Source organism: Bubalus bubalis, chromosome 2 (genome assembly GCF_019923935.1).
Source record: "Bubalus bubalis isolate 160015118507 breed Murrah chromosome 2, NDDB_SH_1, whole genome shotgun sequence".
Classification (NCBI taxonomy): Eukaryota; Metazoa; Chordata; class Mammalia; order Artiodactyla; family Bovidae; genus Bubalus; species Bubalus bubalis.
Window position 1 is genome coordinate 112,682,890 of NC_059158.1, and position 16,599 is coordinate 112,699,488.

Consider the following 16,599-nt stretch of genomic DNA (forward strand, 5'->3'; position numbering starts at 1 on the left):
TCAGTAACTTCCAAGGTCCTTGAAGGAAGCCAGTGAAGCTGGAGTAAAGGAAGCCAGAGGAGAAATAGAGGAAACGATGCTAGAAAAGTAACATAATGAGTATAGGACATCAAGAGAACCCTTCAACCAAGGTGGCTTTTCTAAGAGAGAGGTGGGGAGTCACAGAAGTGTTTTGAACAGAAGAGTGCCATGATGTGACTTACATTTCAACAGGATCTCTCCAGTGGGTGTGTTGAGAAAGATTGCAGGAGGGGAACATATAGAAACAGGGGGACTGGATATGAGGAAGTTATGATGAAAGACGGTAAGGATAAGTCAAGTTCTAGAACATTCTGAAGGCAGTGGCAATGAGATTTGCTGACAGATTAGATGTCTGTAAAAGAAAAGAATCAAGGATGACTCCAAGATTATGGGCAGGAGCAACTTAACAAACAATGTGTTACTAATAGAGAGGGAAGGCTGGGATGTGAGAGGAGCAAAGGTGAAGTAGGAGGGATGTCAAAGTTCAGTTTTGGATGTTAAGATTGAAATGCTTCTTACGGATCCAAGTAGAAATGACAACTAGGAAATTATAAATCTGTGGTTCAGGGAAGAGCACTGAGCTGGTGATATTTGGAAGGCATTAAAAGAAGTGAGAGGTTGAGGACTTCTCTGGTGGTGCAGCGGTTAAGAATCCACCTGCCAATCAAACATGGGTTTGATCCCTGGTCTGTGAGGATTCTATATGCCATGGAACAACTGAGCCTGTGCACCACAGTCTGGAGACTCCAAGTCCCAACTACTGAAGCCCACGTTCCCTAAAGCCTAGCTCTGCAACCAGAAAATCCACCACAATGAGAAGCCCATGCATAGAAATGAAGAGTAGCTCCCATTTGCCACAACTAGAAAAAGCTCATGTGCAGCAATGAAGACCCAGCACAGCCAAAAATAAATGTAAAAGTAAAGAAATCAATCTTTTTAAAACAATGATAGTAGTAGATAGGCAATGCTTTTTTCAATTTTTTTAAAGTGTGAGGTTGGATGATGTCACCAAGGTAACAAAAGTGAGGAGAGGAGACCAAGGATGGCACCAGGTCCCCCATCAACAATAATGTGCTCCTTCCACTCACATCTCCATCTCGTCTACGTTATCTCCCATCTGACTTCCCTGACCTTCCAAGATCCTCCACTCCTCACATAAAACATGAAGCATCTTCTTTAATCCACTCCAATTTTAAACTAGGCTCCACACTTAACTCTTCCCACTCTGCTTCCCAGCATGATTTGTTTCTCTCGCTTCTCTCTTCATCCATTGGTCACAACAGGCAAACTGAAGGTCCATCCCTGCTGTCATTCCCACCACAGTTCAACTAATGTGTCGAAATACTCCCTTCCTTTCATTTCCTGACATATTCAGTTCTGGTCTTCTCTTTTAGAGTCATACCGCTCCCCTTAAGAAAAATACCAAAGAGTTTGTAAGATGACTATTTCCAAGAAATATTAAAAAACTTTCTGGGACTGCATATACTTGACTATTCAGTCTTGTCTCTCAGCACCGCCCACAGGCAGGTCTACATTCAGGACCACACCAACCTTCCAATCAGTACCTTTCTCCCTCATTTTACTTGGTAACTGCCACTTACCCTGCCTCTGAGCTTGTCTCTAGGAACTCTGTAAATTCTATTCTCCACGAATGTGGTTGCGCCCTCCTCTGCTGCTGCTGTAATGGCCATCTATTAGCCTATCAATCTATACAATGTTTGTTAACTTCCCTGACATTAGTCCATCTTTGGCACCAAATATAATTATGTGACTGGAAAAATTTTAATTTCAGTTAAAATGGCTTTTAAAATAGGCCCATGCATAGTCCTTATCTGCTTACAAAAATTATTCACAAGCATGTGACAGCCTCCTTTCAGACACTTTAAAATAGAAAATACTGACTCTTTCTGGAAATGAAATCATAGTTCATCACGATTAAGTGACTTCTCTAAAGCCATGATTCATAGTTAGGACTGAGGGCTCCTGGTTTAGTAACCTGTTGGCACATTATATTTAAATAAATAACAAGCTGATTGATAACAAGTGTCAACTGTAAAACACTACTAATTTCAGAGGACATTAGTTTGTTGATATGTATGTAGCTGAAACTCTCACATTTCTTTCCATGCATGTGAAAGAAGGAGTTGTCAGCCCAACCCGTTTCCAGGGAGGTCATACAAATGCAGAGTTCAAATTGTATCTCTACTCGGGTAATTTGTCCTTCCCTGCTGTCATTCCCATTATGGTTCAATTAACAGTGGAAGCTGGGAGCGACTTGATGAACATCTGTCGCATCCACCTGGAAATAATTCAATAAGAGCACACTATGGGAAGATATTATGGGACAACAGCCTGAGTTTTTTTTTTTTTTTTTTCCCCATTTGCACTCCAGGTAGCAAGAGTAATTCGGATAATGGGAGGGAAAAGGGTACTCCATCACCTGGAAATATTAGGCCAATTTCCCAGTGTAGCATTCTAACACATACTGAAAAGGAGTATAAAAATAACAACAAATGGATTGGACTCATGAAGCTACATGATCACACTGGCCTCACTGTTATAGGTCATATAAATAAAGCACAGCATTAGCAGAAGCTGCTGTCAAACACAGTGTGTATGTGTATGAAAATCGCTCAGTTGTGTCCAACTCTGCAACTCCACGGACTATACAGTCCGTGGAATTCTCCAGGCCAGAATACTGGAGTGGTAGCTGTTTCCTTCTCCAGGGGATCTTCTCAACCCAGGGATTGAACCCAGGTCTCCTGCATTGCAGGCGGATTCTTTACCAGCTGAGCTAAATAGCGTATATTGTATAAAAGAACATATTTTTGACATATTACCTAAGCATTTTATGGGATGCCCAAGGTTGATCTGGTAATAGACAAAAAACACTACAGGACCATTAGCCCTATATTGTGTGGATTGAACAGATAATGACAATAGCAATTAAAGTCTGGAAGGAAACACACTTTTGTGTGTCTGAAATTCCCAAAATAGACACAATTATAACTGGATAGATCTATAGATTCATTTTTTAATGTTCATTATTTGTTGATTTCTTCAAACTAGATTATTTTCAATGCCCCAAAGAAAATATTCCAAAAACATAGTAAAAATGTGCTGCCCAAGCCTAAAGAACTATTTATTTAATAATCACCACTCTAAATTGTTTTTAATTAGCATATCTAAATAAAAATCTCTTTTCATTTAAATTGTTAATTATTTCCCTCAAATGCTATGCTCAATTATGTTTTTAAGACATCTGTTTGTAATGCTATTCCCATTCAGAATAAAAAGTCTCGATGCTAGGCTTAGGAAAAAAGGTTACAGAAACCACAAATATTTCAGAATAAAAAGAGAAGACAGCCAGTGAATAAATATAATCGCCTTCAAGCAATACAATGGGTAATAGACAAGGGAGGCAAACCACTATTCTCTACAGATGCTAGAACAGCAAGAAGTGGGCTTAAACTGCAGGTGCAGGAGACAGGGTTTAGCTTAGACAGAGGAAAGATGATACATCATGTTCAACAATAGAGAACCATTATTATGAAAGATAAGACTCCTTTTTCTCCCTCAAATTATTGTAAAACTGTTTCATTATTGTGTGAGGTTTGTCAGAGCCATATGAATTTAGCAACCGTATCTGGTAGACCACAAATCACTCCTGCAGATATACGATACTGCCTCCACTTGATAATTATGCTAGCAGATTTCACAGAGGTGTAGAAACAGTTCAGAGATATAGACTAGGAAAGAGATCCAAGGGCAAAATTAACCCCCGGGAAGAAAACGTTCACAGTGTGCCTAAAAGAACTTAGAAAAGAGGCATCAGGTTTAACACTTTCAGGATTAGGGAAAGAGACACACAAGTGGCTCTCACTTTCAGCCACCAACTGCTGCAGTGAGCGGAAACGAAAACACGGACATGCCATGGGCATGTGAGTCCCCCAGGATCAGAGCACTTCCACCCAACAGCCTGAGCCCGGGAAGGACGTGCCAAACGTCACGAGGAGAGCCTGATTCTGGAAATTCAAGAACTTGCCATTTTGTTTGGTCCCATAATTGTGTGAACTATTTCCAAATTGGCGACAATTTAAAATCAATATACCCAAGTGAAATTTTAATTTAATGCTTATACATCAAGTGATTTTTCACAGAGGATGAGCCACATTTCTGGTGCTAGATGAAATGAATTCACTCAAAACAGAGCAACATCACATTAAGAAACCAATCTAGGTCTGTATTCTAAAAAAAGTGAAAATTAGGCATGTGTAAATGTAGTTTCTGAAATCTTGGGATTCCTCTCTCTTTCTCTCTCTTCCCATCCCCCTGCCTCTCTCTCTCTTTCTCTCTCTCTCACTCACTGAAAGTATTAAAATGAAGATTTAAGGAAAACAATTCATAGGAATCTGAACACTACTCAAATATGAAGCTCACGGTAATTGAGTGATCTATCACTTCAAGAGATAAGTAAATTGACCTAAGTTCAAGAGAGGATTTAGCACTGACATTAAAAGTCATTTCACAGAAAATTTAGAAAAAAACCATGACACAGCAAGCAATAATAAGAGCTTTTAGGTGAAATGTAACAAGCAAGAGCTAGCCTCAGTCTGTTAAAAAGGTAATTGGGCTTTCTCAGTGGTTCAGAGGATAAAGAATCTGTGTGCAATGCAGGAGACACAGGAGATGCAGGTTTGATCCCTGGGTCAGGAAGATCCCCTGGAGAAGGAAATGGCAACCCACTCCAGTATTCTTGCCAGAAAAATCCCATGGCCAGAGGAATGTGGCAGGCTACAGTCCATGGGGTCACAAAGCATTGAACATGGCTGAGCAACTAAGCATACAACTCCCTAAATGCCCAGTTTCTGTCTGATTCCATCTTAGTAATGTAGAAATATTTCAGTCTTTCATTTGACAGGCATTTATTACAAATCTACAACATGCCTATAACTATCTTTAGACCACAAGGGTCCACTCTGTACTGATATGGAAGATATTAAGAAGTAAATAAATCCTTATACAGACATCTTTCTGAGAGTGATACGTGCTATGAAAGAAAATAGAGTGATACAATACATAATGGGAGTGTGCAGCCCAATCAAAAAATGGGCAGGACTTCCCTAGTGGCTCAGTGGTAAAGAACCTACCTGCTAATACAGGAGACACAGGTTCCAATTCTGGTCTGGCAAGATCCCACATGCCATGGGGCAATTAAGTAAGTGCACCACGACTACTGAGCCTGTGCTCAAAACCTGACAACCACAACTATGAAGCTCACACACCCGAGACTCTGTGCTCTGCAACAAGAGAAGCCACAGCCAAGAGAAGTCTGTGCATGGCAATGAAGAGAAAAGTTCACACAGCAATGAAGACCCAGTATACCTCCAAAAAAGATTAAGATGGTAATTTTTTTTAAAAAATGGGCAAAAGATCTAAATAGACATTTCTCCAAAGAAGACACACAGATGGTAAAAAAAAAACATGAAAAGATGCTTGACACTGCTAATTACTGGGGCTTACCAGGTGGCACTGTGGTAAAGAACCCACTTACCAATGCAGAAGACATGAGACAGTGGGTTTGATCCCTGGGTCCAGGATATCCCCAGAAATGCAAATCAAAACTACAATGAGATATCACCTCACACCAGTCAAAATGCCTATCTTTAAAAAGCCTGCTGCTGCTGCTGCTAAGTCACTTCAGTCGTGTCCAACTCTGTGCGACCCCATTGACGGCAGCCTACCAGGCTCCCCTGTCCCTGGGATTCTCCAGGCAAGAATACTGGAGTGGGTTGCCATTTCCTTCTCCAATGCATGAAAGTGAAAAGTCAAAGTGAAGTTGCTCAGTCGTGTCCGACTCTTAGTAACCTCATGGACTGCAGCCTACCACTACCATCAATAAATGCTGGAGAGGTGTGAAGAAAAGGGAACCCTTCCAGATTGTTGGTGGGAATGTAAATTGATACAGCCACTATGGAGAACAGTATGGAGGTTCCTTAAAAAGCTAAAAACAGAGCTACCACATGATCCAGAAATCTCACTCCTAGACAGATATCCAGAGAAAACCATGGTTCAAAAGGACACATGCCCCCCCGTGTTCACTGTAGCACTGGTGACAATAGCCACGACACAGAAAGCAACCTAACTGTCCATCGACAGATGAATGAATGAAGAAGTGTGGATTCCCTGTTAGAAGTGGTATACAGTGGTCATATAAGATAATGACCTCGTTTCTGGAAGACACACACAGGGTGTTTAGGGATGATGTGCATCATGTCAGAAAAAGACCATGTGTGCGTGCATATCAGTTCAGTTCAGTTCAGTCGCTCAGTCGTTTGCGACCCCATGGACTGCAGCACACCAGCCTTCTCTGTCCATCACCAACTCTCGGAGCTTGCTTAAACTCATGTCCATCAAGTCAGTGATGTTGTCCAAACCATCTCATCCTCTGTCATCCCCTTCTCCTCCTGCCCTCAATCTTTCCCAGCATCAGGGTCTTTTCAAATGAGTCAGCTCTTCGCATCAGGTGGCCAAAGTATTGGAGTTTCAGCTTCAGCATCAGTCTTTCCAATGAATATTCAGGACTGATTTCCTTTAGGATGGACTGGTTGGATCTCCTTGCAGTCCAAGGGACTCTCAAGAGTCTTCTCCAACACCACAGTTCAAAAGCATCAATTCTTTGGCTCTCAACTTTCTTTATAGTCCAACTCTTACATCCATACATGACTCCTGGAAAAAGCATAACTTTGACTGGATGGACCTTTGTTGGCAAAGTAATGTCTCTGCTTTTTAATATGATGTCTAGGTTGGTCATAGCTTTTCTTCCAAGGACCAACTGTCTTTTAATTTCGTAGCTGTAGTCACTATCTGCAGTGATTTTGGAGCCCCCAAAAATAAAGTCTGTTGCTGTTTCCATTGTTTCCCTATCTATTTGCCATGAAGTGATGGGACCAGATGCCATGACCTTCATATTCTGAATGTTGAGTTTTAAGCCAACTTTTTCACTTGGCTTGTGTGTGTGTGTGTGTATATATATATACACACATATATACACACACAGAGAGATGGTGGGGGGATGGGAGAAATACAGCAAAATGTTAACATATTTAGGGAAACTGAAGAAGACATAAGCATTCCTCTACTCTTCTTTTAGCTGTTCTGTTGAAACGATTTCTAAAAATGTTAAATTACCTGCAAAGTTTTGTAACCAAAATTTCAAAAATAATGAAGAAATTTAATGGTAAGAAGACAAGCCAGTATCTCAACAAATAGAACCTGAATTAACTCCAGAATTTTGTGTATAACTATAAAAATTAAGTTATCCAGGACATTCTTTCCCTTATAAAATAAAAAAGACTTCTAGTAAAAAGAGGAAATAAAGACAAACATATATTACATTAAAAGATGTTAAATTATTATAGAAAGAATACAATTGAAAGCATGGAGATTAGATTTGTTTTATATGATTGATACAACAAATTAACACACATTCAGCAGCTTAAGAACAACACCCATCATCATCTCACAGTTCTTTGGGTCATAAATCTGAGCACAGCTTGGCTCACCTGGCTCCTCTGCTTCAGAGCTCACAGGACCAAAACCAAGGTGTCACCAGGGCTGAGTTCCTTTCTGGAGGCCCTGGGGAAATCCACTTGAAACTTATTCAGGTTGTTGACAGAAGTTAGTTCCTTGCAGAAAGACCAAAGTCTCTATTTTAAGGAAATTCCTCCCATAAAAGCAGATTATATCTCCACATCCCTTGACTCTGGGCTCAGGCAACAAAGATTACTTTGTCCATGACAAAGCACTAGAAATGAGGCAAGACTAAGTCTTAAGAAATTTTGAATGCTTTAACTTGCCTTCTTGTACCTCTACAAGCATCATGAGAAGAGCATCTCTCTCTGGCTCCCCGGGTCAAGATGAGAGACACCTGCAAAACAGCCCAACCCAGCTGAGCCCAATCAAGGGGAGCTGATTTCCAAGTGCTACAGATGTCTAAGCAACATAGTTGTTACAGAGATCTTTGTTTCAAGCCACTGAATTCAAAGATGATTTGAAGGAACAATAGCTAATAGTACAATGAGTTAAATGCTAGTCTACACTAATCTGAAAGTATATAAGAATTCACCCAGAATCCATACAAAGACAAAGGAGAAAATAGCACCAATAAGGAAGCTAAGAGACATGGAGGGTAGGATGAAGGCCAATATAACATGCAACTGATATCTGCAAAAAAAGAATAAAAGGAATGATGGACAAGAATATTTACAGGGATAACAAATGAGAACTTGACATAATTTAGGAAAGACATAAATCTTCATATCAAAAGAATATGTTTGGTCCAAGCAAGAAATTAAAGATAAATTTATATCTGGATATATCACAAAAAACAATAGAACACAACAAATTTTAAAGGACTATAAATTTTCAGAATTAAAACAAAGATGATCTATAATGGATCAATTACTCTAACAACAGAGTTCTCATCAGCAGTTTAGTTTGTTTGTTTTTTTTTTAATGGAGAAACGTCTTTAAATGTTTGAGGAAAAATCAATTTAAATATCTAGCTTTATAACCAAATAAATTATCGCCCTGAATCAATATAGTTTTAGACATGCAAACACTAGAAAAAATTTAAACTATTAAAGAATACACTTCAGAAAGAAGAAAAGTGAAAATAAACTCGGTATGTAGCATATAAGTAATAATGAACACAAAATATCGATGCCAGTGCATTAGTGAATTTAAAACAAATAGTTAACTATAACATAATTCTTCCTCCTGGTTCAAAAGAGGTAAAACCATCTTTTGCATGTGTGCATACTCAGTTGCATACTCAGAGTCAGTCTTGTCTGACTCTGTGCAACCCTATGAACTGTAGCCCACCAGGCTTCTCTGTCCATGGGATTCTTCAGGCAAGAATACTGGAGTGGATTGCCATTCCCTTCTGCAGAGGCTTTTCCCAACCCAGGGATTGAACCCGGGTCTCCTACTTTTCCCATTGCCAAACAACATATGAAAGAAATGTTCAGCAACACTAGTTACGAAAATAAAAATTAAAACCACAGTAACATATCATTTTATATTTTCCATACTGAAAAAAATGTATCTGATATTATAGTCTTGTAATAAAGAACTCACACACAGCTAGTGATAGTGTCCACTGGTACAATCCTTTTGGAAAAGTAGCATTATCTGGGAAAGTCAAAGATGTATCATCCTTTTGTGCCTGCAGTTCCACCTCTAGCTATCTTAAATTACTTGCCTTATCTTCCTTTAGCATACTACAGAAATCTTTCAAAGGTACTCAAAGAGAAAAATATACAATTTTTTGTATATTAAAAAAGCAATCCTTACTACATCATTGTATTTAATAGCAAAATATGGAATCAACCTAAATGGCCATAAGAGAATGGATAAATCACCTTTAGTGTACTCATACAATACAGCATTAAAGAGTCATGAAAATCGATTAACTAAAATTACATTTATCAATATAGATAAATCTCCAAATACATAAGGTTAAGTGAAAAATCAAGTTGCTGAATCATGTATGAAGCAAAAAAAAATTCATGTAAAGTTTAAAAACATCAAACAGCACAACATATTTTTATAAATGCATATATATGCAGCAATAGAACAAAAATACCTATCAGAATTATAAACATCAAATAAAGCCTAGTGCTCACTCAGCAGAGGGGTGAAGAATGGGTTTGAAACAAAATAAGAAACTTCCAAGTTAAAAAAAAAAAAGAGTATTAGAAAATCTTCTGAAGCAAGTATGAAAAATTACTAAGACTTGATAAAGCTGGGTGATATATACACACATTATATTTTTTGCTTTATTTTTCTGTATTTCTCTCATATTCTGTAACAAAAAACATCTGAACATTTTTTTCCTGAAGACCATTCAGCTTAATTCAGGAGAGAGTAAAATCAATCTGGAAGGGTGTTTTAGCGGCAGCAGCCCTCCCAAGGGTGGACATGCCTGCAACAGATGACCAGAGAGAACAAGGCTGCATTTATACTTAATGAAACACTAATGGAGAAACAACAGCCCCGGCAGAGCTTCCCAGAGAGGCAGGGTGGAGACTGGACTTCTCTATAATCCACAAATCCCTCCAGCAAAATTTCCTATTCTGCCCATGGGTAAGACTGACTATAGTGAGGGGAACTCAATGCAACAGTCATCAACTTTAATAACCTTTCAAGGAAGACCATTTCAAGGCTTACGGAAAGACTGTGGTATCTCTCGAAAGGATTTAGGGGCCAGAAAGACTTGAGTTCAAACACTGCTCTGCAAATTATTTAGGTAGGACCCTTGCCCTTTCTCGAAGCTTAAAAATTCTCATTCTCAAAATTAGGTTAGCTTACTTCATTTGCAGGGTATACTTTACTTCATTTGGTTCACATTACTTCCTCTTGACCTCTGTCCTCTGGTTTTAGCAAATAATACACTGACGACGACAACAACAAAATACAACTACTCTCTACTGAATGACAGGGGTTTTATTCCGAGCACTTGAACGTATGGGGCATCTGAGTCTCCCAATACTTTTGTAAGTTAAATTTTTACTTAGAGGTTAGCTTTACTTCATTTGCAGGGTATAGTGAGAAATAAATTAACTCACATATATAAAATGCACAGCATCACATCGCTCAATATCTGAGTATATTAAACTTCACTCAAACAATACTGACATAAACAAAGATAAAGTGCTTCAGAAACTAGACGTATTATTTGTGGAAAACGTGTTTTGTAATAAAGAAAATGCTAGTCTTTACAACCTAACCTATCAAATTGCATACATTTCTAAATAAAGTCTTGTGACATGTCTTAGTATCAGTCTCCTCACCTGGAAAACAGACATCGAAAAATTTAACTTACAAAAGTATTGGAAGACTCAGATGCCCCATACATTCAAGTGCTCGGAATAAAAAGCACTCAGTCACTCAATAAATAGCAGTTGCTATTTTGTTGCTGTTGTTGTCAATGTTACTATTCGCTAAAACCAGAAGACAGAGGACAAGACAAGAGGAAAAGAAATTGGGAATTTGTGATCACAGAGTAAGAAATTAATTATGAATTTTGAAACCACTGAAAATCCTGTTCAATCTAATGTACCTCTGAACAAACTTTCAAGAGAATAAGAACATTTCATCCTCAACAAAACTTTGCATAACTAATACCCCTACAGCTTTCTCCAAATGATTGGCAGACTTGCTTGTTGGCAAAAAGATGAATAAAAAGGATCTGATAAATGCTTAGGTCTTAAGTCTTCCTTGCTCTCAACAAATACATTCAGAGGAACATAATAAAATCTAAAATTAAGATTGTCAAATGAGAAGCATACTTGAAAAAGTTATTAGAATTTATATTGTACACCTAATTTAGCATATGTCTTTTTATTGTATGTTCTTTTTTGTTCATTTTCAAATCTCAGAAACCATCCAAACTGTAGGTTATATTTTTGGTTCTCAAAGTATCATCTCCATACCAGCAGCACTCAGGGACTTGTTAGAAATGCAAATTTGAGGGCCTCATCCCTGGCCTACTGATTCAAAAGCCACAGGAGTGGCTCCAGGAGTGTGTGCTTCACAAGACTTCCAGGTGATGGGGCTACAGGTTACAGTCTAGAACCCTGGGTCACATGGTAGGAGATCGCAGTTTCCAAATCTCAAGTGTTACTTGTGGTGCCCTGACCACTCCGGCCAGAGGTAGGCTGTGCAAGGAATTCATACATTGGTGGGCAGCCTGGATTAGAAGACCTCTGAGATTCCTTACATTTTTGATGCCGCAAATAATGGTCTCTGTACTTTCCCATGATTGATAACCCAGTCATGAGAAGAACTTTCAAATGCACATGGCAGCCTTAGCAAATGCCTTTCTGTAAGAAAAAACAACTAGAGTGGAGATGGGCTCTGTGGTATTAGAATTCCACATGTTTTGCTTCTAATGTGTTCATCCAAACTAAATAAAAGCCTGGAGTGGAAAAAGAACCTGCCAGCATCAAGTAAAAATCAAAGTCATAGACAAGAATCTCAAAGCCAAAGATCTGCTGGCCTGCCCTTTGACATGTTTCTCTTTTTTTAAGATTTTTCTTTTTTTTTTTTTTTCATATGGACCACTTTTAAAGTCTTTATTGATTTTGCTACAATATTGCTTCTGTTGTTTATGTTCTGGATTTTTCCCACAAGGGATGTGGGGTCTTAGCTCCTTGACCATTGATTGAACCCGCACCCACTGCAGTGAAGGTCTTAATCACAGGACCACTAGGGAGGTGGCTTTGACATGGTTTTGAAGGTGCAACTTAGGTCAGGCCTCATGTGGGCACTGACAGAGAGACCCTATTAAGTTCAAGGACTCTGAGCCCCTCAGAGTCAGCTGATAATCACATACACACATCTCTTACTTGGGCCTACCACAGAGAAATCTCTTAAAGGAATATTAATATACTATATATAGAAAACCACACAGGTTACCAATTCCAAGTTAATACTAAATCCAGAAATAAATTAAGTTTATTCCAAACTGGCCAACAAGACTTTCTCTGAAAGGCATATTACCCCTCCCAGGAATACCTATCCCATTTGATCTAAGAAACAAAACATTCCACACCTCCCAGAATATCCTTGCCCCGCCCAGCCTGCAGTGCCACTCAACAGAAAGAGACCTGGTGACTCCAAAGATTGCTTTGCAGAGAATTCTTCAGTTCAGTTCAGTCACTCAATCGTGTCCGACTCTTTGCGACCCCATGAACCACAGCACACCAGTCCTCCCTGTCCATCACCAACTCCCGGAGTTCACTCAGACTCACGTCCATCGAGTCAGTGATGCCATCCAGCCATCTCATCCTATATTGTCCTCTTCTCCTCCTGCCCCCAATCCCTCCCAGCATCAGAGTCTTTTCCAATGAGTCAACTCTTCACATGAGGTGGCCAAAGTACTGGAGTTTCAGCTTTAGCATCATTCCTTCCAAAGAAATCCCAGGGCTGATCTCCTTTAGAATGGACTGGTTGGATCTCCTTGCAGTCCAAGGGACTCTCAAGAGTCTTCTCCAAAACCACAGTTCAAAAGCATCAGTTCTTCGGCGCTCAGCTTTCTTCACAGTCCAACTCTCACATCCATACATGACTACTGAAAAAACCTCAATTCACATTCATTTCTGTCATGGAAGATCCACTCTCAGATTCCAGATGGACTCTCTCATTCTGGGCTTATTCTTGGTTCTCCCTGAGTTTATTAGCATGGTGGCCCCTTAGCCAGGCCTAGAGTCTCTTTTTAAAATAGGGTAGCAGGCTTCCTTGCCAAAAGGTTTATTCCCAACCAAAATGATTTCATTTATTTCCATCCACACTAACTATGTATTCATAATACATCTTCCTTCCAACATTTAATTCAGCAATAAAAGTCGGGAAAAGGGAGGCAGATGCACACAGGAAAATCATATCAGACAGAAACTTTCAAATACGTCTCCTGTGGGCCAAACTAAGCTTTACATAAACTCTAAATAACCTACATAGCTACATACGGATCCAGTAGGATTCATTTTCATATAAAAATTGAAATCTCAACTTTTCACCATTATTTTTATTATTGATATTTATTGCACATCAATAGAGTACTAGGAAAGAGAGTTGCTAATAAATTCTAATGCTGTGCTAAAGTTAATATGGAAATTTGTGTATCATAAAACCCAGGCTTCAGTGCATGATTTTCTTTTCCAAATGCCAAGCATGGGTCATATTCTTACTGAATTCTACATCATAGGAGTAACAAAGTTATATCCTAGTAGGGCAATTTTCAATGTATAATTATGACGATGTCTTTGTAGCTTGTACTCTGGATGAATTACTAAGTAAGGTTAAAATGGAATCACGAAGTGCTTTTTAATAAAACACGAGCATCTATAAACAATTCTCATGTTGATTATTTAACATCAGCTTCATAACTAAAGAAAATCAGGCAGGTACTAGGGTGTTGCTCCTGCTCCTTGCAATATATAAAGTTTATTATAAAATTACCACAGCAGAAAGTGTTTTCATTTCTTTAATGAACAAAATGATTGCATTGCCTAGTTATGGCTCCCTTCCCACACAACACTAAGCATAAAAGAGAATCCTAAGATTGTCTTTCAAAGATTTGTCTCAGTACCTGGCATCTCCCTGGTCACTGTATTTAGATCTCTATCAGAAAAGACAATGGCTTGTGAAGCCCACCCAGCTCAAGCCCAGACTGCTGTGGATACGGCTAGCCATGGCAACTGGGGCTTCATTTTATCAGGAAGGCGTTCCTGTCTTGCTTTGACCCCTGGTGATAAGTATCCACCATGGATAAAAATATAGTATCTTTAATTGGTTTTAGAAATCTAATGAGTGTTCCCAGGGCTAAGATGAGGGACAGTCACAGGAGGATGTCTGACCATCTCTTGCACTCACCAGAGTTCTCTCCTCGGGCCACCCACCATGGTCAGTAATGACAATGGCCCTAATACACCTCCTATGTATACAACATATCCTCAGGTTGTATAATATCCCAAGAAATCAGTAGGAACCTTCCATTTAAGCTCCCAAATGTTCAGGAATAATTTTTGATGATACCTCTTTTCCTCAACACAGCTATAAAATACTATTTGCATTTTTAGCATAGTTATCTTCTTTAGGAGCCTGATAAATCCATGCTCACAGACACCTAAATCTACTCTGGAAGAAACAGAAAAAGCGCACCTTGCCTTTGTGTTCTATCACACAACTCCTTTCCTATATCAAAGTTCATTATAGGTTAGCACACCATTCCATTACGGAATGGCTTATAATTGTGCCTTTCTGATTTTCTTGCTTTCTAATGTGAAATCCCAGAAAATTAAAAAATAATAATAATTTGTATTTAAACAATGGCTTTTTCTACCTGGTTCAATTATGCTACTGTGATTAAAAGTTTTTATGGGGCAAGAAAAAAAAAATGAGCCAGTATGCAAAATCTTATTAGAAAGCTTATTTAGAATCCACATGCCTCTTTCTGGCATACTGTGAAATATGTTCCCCCAGATGCTGCTAGGTTTAAAAGAAAAACCTCTTTCTATTATCACAGCTTCTAGCCCTCCCCTGGAACACAGTTTAGGACCCAGGACTGGTCCTAAATTCTTGCACTACCTCTTGCACTAAGCATGAGAACTCTCACTATTATACCTTCAACTGAGTTATTCATCTTTTCCAGAATCCCCTGTACACAGTCACCCACCTATTGCAATCCCCCTCTCCTTTCTCCTCCTCCATAACAATGGGTCCAAGGTCCCAGCGCTGGAAGGACTTGCCCTTTTCTGGTATATCTCTTGCCTGTACAGAGAATTATGATCTGGTTTCCCCTCCCAGATCCAAGACCTGTACATGTCTCCCTCTGTCCTGGATCCTGTCTAAGGTTTGAGCTGCTAAGTCTGTCTGATTCTAAGTTCAAGCTACCTAGAAGCAGATGCTGAAATGGACTTTGAGGTATAAGACATTTCTGAGGTATCAACACCTGTGAAAGGAAGAAGGGCGAAGCAGAACTGGGCCTAAGAAGAAGTCAAACCGACCTTCAGACTCCACAAGTCTCCAACCCATCTTGGAGTTTTGAAGAGAACACTGCTCTTAGGGTCATGCCACCTCCAACCTGGAGGACTGGACCTTTCCATATTCTCTCACTGTCCGAGTCGGGTGTGCCCCCAGGCCACCAGGTTCTCTGTAGCTGGGACAAACTGAAGGAGCTGACAGTTGAAATCGGTTGACCACCCTTCCTTCAGCTAGTTGTTGCCTAGAGAAGGGTCCACCCTCCATGCTGGTCTCAGAGCTCATCACCTGTCTGCACTCAGATTCAACCTTGACTCTACTCTAACAAGCTACCTTTCCCAAGTTCTCAGTTCCTTTACTAGGTTCCAACAGGAAGTGATTAGAGAGCAGGAGGAAAAAAGCCAGGGTACTCTTTCCCTGTCTCTCTGTTTGAGGGGGCCTCTCCTCCCTGGTTCCAGTTCCTGCTGAAAAATTCCACCCTCTGGAGATTCAACAGCCAATAGGTGGGCTGACCGCAAACCCAGCCTCCATCACGTGGCCCTAACTCCTGGGCTTCAGCAACACCTCTGCTTCCCCTTGTTTCTCCAGACTCAAGAACAGTAGTAGCTTCTAGCTGTGACTTCCTAGTAGCCACACTGTCCATTGTTTGGCTTCTCTGCTCTTCCATCACCCATGTTACCAATCTCCTATGTTAAATTCTGCTGGAAATATCTAGAATGGTTTTTGTTCACCTGACTGGACCCTAATACAACTTTCTCAGAAACAAAATCATATACAGAAATCCTAAAAAAAAAAAAGAAAAAGAAAAAAGATGAAAGTCCTGAAGCTCTAGCCACATGGTATAGGGAGCACTGTGCTCTCGCACCAGGGAGGCTTTGGGCTTCTCAGAGAGTCTGCAGCCCACCATGGATGATCCTCATTACTACTGGTACTTTACACATTGCCATCATGCAGGTGGAGTAAACCGGAGTTCAAAAGGGACTCCTGTGCTCCTATGAGAACAGGGACCATCCCAGAACCAGCCAACTACAT

General features: G+C 39.7%; 1 protein-coding gene across 3 annotated transcripts in view; it reads right to left on the minus strand.

Annotated features, from left to right (window-relative positions):
- Positions 1 to 16,599, minus strand: part of THSD7B (thrombospondin type 1 domain containing 7B) — a 1,246,259-nt gene that overhangs the window by 934,327 nt on the left and 295,333 nt on the right. Inside the window, exon 1 of one of the 3 annotated variants that reach the window (XM_045164228.1) lies at positions 7,587 to 7,915. The exons of the other annotated variants lie outside the window; for them this stretch is intronic. The gene's annotated coding sequence lies outside the window, so the exon portion shown is untranslated. Of the gene's footprint in view, positions 1 to 7,586; positions 7,916 to 16,599 lie in introns of those variants that run through there. 3 annotated transcript variants of the gene reach the window in all.